General features: G+C 42.4%; 1 protein-coding gene across 1 annotated transcript in view; it reads left to right on the top strand.

The window, feature by feature from the left end:
• The first annotated feature begins 1014 nt into the window (after positions 1-1014).
• Positions 1015-6000, top strand: part of Trib2 (tribbles pseudokinase 2) — a 41235-nt gene continuing 36249 nt past the window's right edge. The window contains exon 1 of the mRNA XM_029484776.1: positions 1015-1095. The gene's annotated coding sequence lies outside the window, so the exon portion shown is untranslated. The remainder of the gene's footprint in view (positions 1096-6000) is intronic.

Genomic DNA, 6000 nt, shown 5'->3' with positions numbered 1-6000 from the left:
TTCAGGTTTGTCATTCAACAAAGATAATGAAAAAATTGTTAAAACATAATGTTGCAGGCTAAATCCTTCTTGTAGAAGATGTAGGGACTGTCTGGGACACATTCACACACACACACACACACACACACACAATGTTATCATCCCATTCAGTAAATGTACAAGTTGACAACTGAAAGATGCTGAGATTGTTACAATAAAGTGTGATGTGACTCTGGTAGAGCCATATGCTGAGTAGACTATCTCACATAGAATAGCAGCTCTACAGGAGAGTCCCTGAAGATGCCCAAAATGAAGTGTGAATGATCAAACATATTTAGGGAGGAAAAAATGTTTTTTATTCCAGTCAAGAACTTGACCCTTTCTTATTGGAGAATAGAATGTAGTGACATAGAGTTGCAGGAAATAGGCTATGTTTATAGCAATCAAGGAATATGGGATAGCATTACTAAGCTAAAGCATTATTTTATGAATATCAAGGAAGGTTTTAAGGAATTCTATTCTACAGCAGCAGCAATTCATCTCACCCCACTCTTTTGAAAACCACTGTACCCATCTCGGTGGGAAAATTGTTAGCTGGGCAAAACTGAGCTGATTAGAACTTGCAGGCAAGAAAACCACTGTGCTTCATCTGGATTTTTCAGCATTCATACCTAGGAAAAAGAAGCCACTGTCTTCATTCTTGTGGGGAAAAGGGGATAGCTACACTATAATACTCATTAAGTGAAGAACTGGCCAGACTCTTCCTCAGAAACCTAAGTGGCTGAGATGGAAGGGACTTAAGTATCACGAAACCCACGTCTTTCCGGGTGACGGAGTGCAGTGAGCTCAGTGAACACTCTCCCAGTGACCATGAAGACTGATGTCAGTGAGAAGGACTCACTGGGAGTGGCTCACAGTGCTCCTGAGGACTGGGTGAATTTTAACCTGATGAGGCATTAAAGTTGGCAGTCTCAGTGTGCACATGGCTAGTCCAACACTGGAGGCCACTGCCACACAGAGCAGAGAAGAATAGAACATGGCCTTCATTCCCAGGAAGACCCTGATCTGTGAAAAAGACAGTCTCACCTCCTACAATGAGAGAGTCATCATCTAAAGGTACTGGAAATGTTAGCCCGTTTTTGACAAACATGATCTTATCCTAGACTCCTGTAAGACTTAAAATCTCTTCTGCATAATCCTTCTTGGAGGAACTCTGTATAAGAAGATGTGATGTTAGTCTTAAGGGTCAGCTAAAGCACCAGCTGCTTGCTGCTACAATGGAAGCCTTCTGGATCAGAGGATTTGAAGTCCAGAGACTTACCTTAAATGCAGCAGTGCCTAGTGGTGGGAGGCCCGTATGAGGATATGGGAAAAGGGAATGCAGCTTTTTGCCCTGGTATGCTCACATCCTGAGCAGCATCATCTATCCAGCTGCTGAGGCTGCTTTCCTCCACCCATTTTAGGTCCTAGCTTCTGGCTTCCACTGTAGGCTGACGACTAGCAGTTCTCTTGGAATCTTCCAAGCCTCCAGTGCCAGACTAGGATCGCTGAGATACACAGATTCATTGACCCAAACAATGACACGTTGCTTAGCCTCTCCAGCATCAGTCAGCTATTGTTGAACTATCCTGACCATTTCATATATGCCAGTGACCTAATAAATCCCCCGTTAAGATACGTGCTCATTAGCCAGGCGTGGTGGCCCACGCCTTTAATCCCAGCACTCGGGAGGCAGAGGCAGGTGGATCTCTGAGCTCGAGGCCAGCCTGGTCTACAGAGTGAGTTCCAGGACAGCCAGGGCTATACAGAGAAACCCTGTCTCAAAAAAAAAAAAAAAAAAAAAAAAAAAAAACCAACCAAACAAAAAAAGATACATGCTCATTCTAGCACTTCTGTTCTAGAGAACCTTGATTATCGATATTGCATTATTGATACCTCAGTTATCTTTGCTGAGCAGGAACTTTGTCCATTCCTTCATCTCCTGATGTCATGGGGCAGATAACATCACAGAGATATTTTGTGGATTGAAACCTTGTCTGGAAGGAGTGAGATGCCTTCATTCACACACCTCGAGTCTTGTCACGATTGGCTAGAAAACTGAGCTATCCTGGAGCACTCTGACCCTTCCCTGTATCTGATTCCTTTATTAGGATCATTGGTTGAGTATTCAATAGCTCCATCCAGACCTCCGAAGTAAAACCTAGAGTCAGTCACATTTCTTCTGCACTGTGTTTTCAACTAGTCTAAGAAGTTTCACACAAGCCAGATTCCAGAGGGGTCAGACCTTTCTAAGATCTAAGACTTAATTCTAAACCTTTTGGCTACAGTGTCTTCAAGTGTGTGGCCCCCTATCCACCTTTAACTTGTCAAAGCTCTGTCTCTGTGTTCTGTCACTTCCTGCATGTAAGAATTATTGTTATTTTTCTTCTTTCTTCAAGAAAGAATATGCTAGAAAGAAAAAAGAGCTAAGTATCTCAGATGAAGAGACCTCTGTCTCTCTCTCTCTCTCTCTCCACACACACACACACACACACACACACACACACACACACACACACACACGCACACACACACCAGCTCTGTTACATTACCTTGAGTTTTGTAGGCTCCACTCTCTTGTAACTAGCCCTTGCTATGGTACCTGGTACGTAGAAGGTGACCAACAGAGAGAAGTCACCTAAGTGACAAGAGCTTGCTAGTTTATTTGTTGTCCTAAGGATGGATTTCTCACACTGAACCTCCCAGGAATGGTGCCAGGGGAATCTTATTGCAAAACCAGCAGTTTATTGGGTTGACAAAGAGAACATTCAATTAAAGAGTTTCAGAACACAATGGAGTCATTTCAGTTACAAAATGTGGACTTAAATAAAAATAATCATTTAGAAATATTCTACAGGCATTTGAAGACTGTCTGACAAAGGCAGCCTCTTTTGGCTCTGGCACAGACTGAAATGTTTTGTGGTCACAGATGGGTCAACACACCTGCAGATTCAGTGACCCAGTACTTTCTGCTCCAGTCCAAGTGCTTGCTGCACAGAGCATACAATGCCTGAGCACCAGCCTTCTAGAAGCACACCACTCACAAAGCTAAGAAACAAGGATGCTGTCTACTATGTGTTCCCCCTAAGCACAGAAAATACAGAGGGAAAGACAAGACCTAGGTCCCCAGACCCTCCTTATCTCTAGATTAGCTCAACCCCTCTAGTCTTAGATCCCAGGGCACTGGCCAACGTGCAGCAGTAGATCAAGATGACAAGGCATAGATAGCTTGCACCCAGTCATGGAGCCACGATGTCAGACAAATAGAGCCCTCAGAGGATACCAACACTCCTGAGGTAGGGCAGGTCAAGAGCTTTTAGTCCTTTCATATTCTGTAATTCCGAAATGTGGCTCTAGAGAACACCAACGTCACTGACTTCTGAAATGGATTTTGATGAGCCCTGCCTTCTGGTACTAATGGCTCTATGAATTATTGCTGGGATTGGAGTTTTGGTTTCTTTGAAAAACACAGAAATATTATAAAATTATGTTTTTGTTTTAATCCCTGGTGTGGGATATGTGGCTGCTTTGGCTTGTCCATAGCAGCTGACTATGATTTGCCACATGCTCTGGTGGTGTGATTTTGCCAACTGCTGATAGTTTCTGTAATGGTGTGACATTTGAAATTCTTAGGACTTTTCAGAGGTTATGTAAGTGCCAGAACTCTGAGAGGTGGGGCTGGTTGTTGGTTGGTTGTTGTTAGTTGTGGTTTGTTAAGTAGTTGTGCAAAGAAAAAAGATGAAGGAAGAGGAGGAAGAGGAAGGAAGAGAAGGAAGGAAGGAGGAGGAGGAGAAGGAGGAGGAGGAAAGGAGGAAGAAGAGTAAATTAGATATTCTGATAGCAAAGATCAAACTTGATCCCAGGAGCTCAATGCCCATAACTAGCAGAAATTAACTGTAATAACTTTGGTAATAATATTGTCTGCTTTCAGGTCCCTGACTTCATTCAGGCATCTCTTTCCTCTACTCTCTATCCTTTTTTTTCTTTTATCTAGTGTTAGGAATTAGAAAGGATGGAGAAGGATAGAAGAAAGAAGAACCTACGAAGTAGATAAAATCCAGCTAAAGTATGGCTCTGGCAGCTTGCCCATAATGACCTGGCATGCTGATTCTGAGAGTAGAAGTTGTGACTATCTTCAGGTACATCCTCTCTAGCTGTTCTAACATACTATACAAAAGCCAATTGTCATGAGGGCTACCCTATGGCCATGTGTCTAGAAACAGAGGGTGGCCTCCACCATCCAGGGAAGAAATGAGACCCTCAGTTCAACCTTTAAGTTACATGAGATTGGCAACCTTATACAGTTAAGGGAGAAAATGTAGAATCCTTTCCCTTTGAGCCTTCAGATGAGACCATAGGCCAGCTCTACTCCTTGCTTATATCCCTGGTGAGTGGCCCTGAGAATATCGCACAGAGAAGCTAAGCCACACCTTGATTCCCAACCCACAAACGTAACAAATCTGTTACATCCTGTCACTAGGTTTGGCGAGGACTTTTGTCATCTATCAATGAGATCACTAATGCAGCCATGTAAAAGACAAATACAATTCTATAATTCAGTCAGTACTTACTACATTGTGTGATTTCTGACCTCACCAGAGACCAGGGAGGAAACTGGCTGAAAGAACAAGTGCTTAGCTCAACATCACTTATCCTTATGAGCAAGGCCATTGTCTTGCTATTCCCTGAAGTTCCTGCCTTGACCTTCAGCAAACCTGGCTGTTGCTTCTCACTCTAGAAGGCCTGTGCCTGTTTACCTTCTAGAATGGACAGGCAGACTTCTCCTAGAAAATCCCCAAAGGAGGTGTTGGGAATAAAATCCAGGGCCTCACATATGCTAAGTAGGCACTCTACTGATCAGCTCCACCTTCTTTTAAACCCCTTTGCCTTGAGGCAGAGTCTCCATTCTTTAGTTAAACTTGGCCTTCCTTAAATTCACAGTGCAGCTCAGGCTGGCCTTGAACTTGCAAGGTTTCCATTTCAGTCTCTGGAGTGTTGATATCACAGGCATGGGGCAATCCTTAGCTAGAAATATCTTTTCTTGGCCTGCTGATATTCTGCTAGAATTTCAAGGCTAGATCGAATGATTTCCCTGCCTCAACTCCACTAACTTAGATTCTTTTCCTTCTAAAAAAATTCTTTCTTGTTGGCTCTCATAGAAGAGAGTGTATCATATCATATCATATCATATCATATTATCATATTATAGTGTGAGGGACTTTACTAGGTAATTTGGCAAACCTCCTTCCTTTACTGTTTAATAATTGTAGTTTCTACTGTTTGTGGTAGGGTTTCTTTATATAAATTAGTTTGCCTCTATGATAAATCTTATGCACAAAAGCATAGCCATTCTCCATGATGTCCTTTATAAAAAGGGTCACAAAGTATAGCAATGCAGGGTGATTTTCTCCTCCACAAAATCACAGTCTGAAACTCTAATCTCCATTATGAATTTGATTAGTTAGGGTTCTCTAGAAGAACAGAGCTTATAGAATGAATATATACAGAGGAGATTTATTAGAATGACTTACTGGCTATGGTCCAGCTAGTCCATCAATGGCTGTCTACCAATGCAAGGTCCAAAAATCCAGTAGTTGTTCAGGTAGTCTTCGGTTTATGCCAGAATCCTGAAGTAGGTTTTAATATGACTTCTAGCAAGAGAGTGACTGTGAGCAGGCAAAGAGAAAGAGAGAGCTTCTTTCCCTCATGTCCTTTATTTAGTCTGCCAGCAGAAATTATGGTCCAGATTAAAGGCGACTCCTCTCACCTCAATTAGAAGTGGGTCTTCTCACTTCAAATGATTTCATATGAAAAAGAAAATCCCTCATGGGTGTACCCAGCCCCTTGAGCTTTAGTTAATTCTGGGTGTAGTCAGGTTGACAACTAAAAATAGCCAAAACAAGAGTATATCTGGGAGTCAGGGAGCTAAGGCCATCAAGTAGGAAATTAAGAACAGAGATGCTCATCTTGCTTTCTTCTGTT

The sequence above is a fragment of the Mus caroli genome, chromosome 12 (genome assembly GCF_900094665.2).
Source record: "Mus caroli chromosome 12, CAROLI_EIJ_v1.1, whole genome shotgun sequence".
In the NCBI taxonomy this organism is placed as follows: domain Eukaryota; kingdom Metazoa; phylum Chordata; class Mammalia; order Rodentia; family Muridae; genus Mus; species Mus caroli.
Note: the sequence above shows the minus strand (reverse complement) of the source record. Positions and strands in the feature narration are given on the sequence as shown.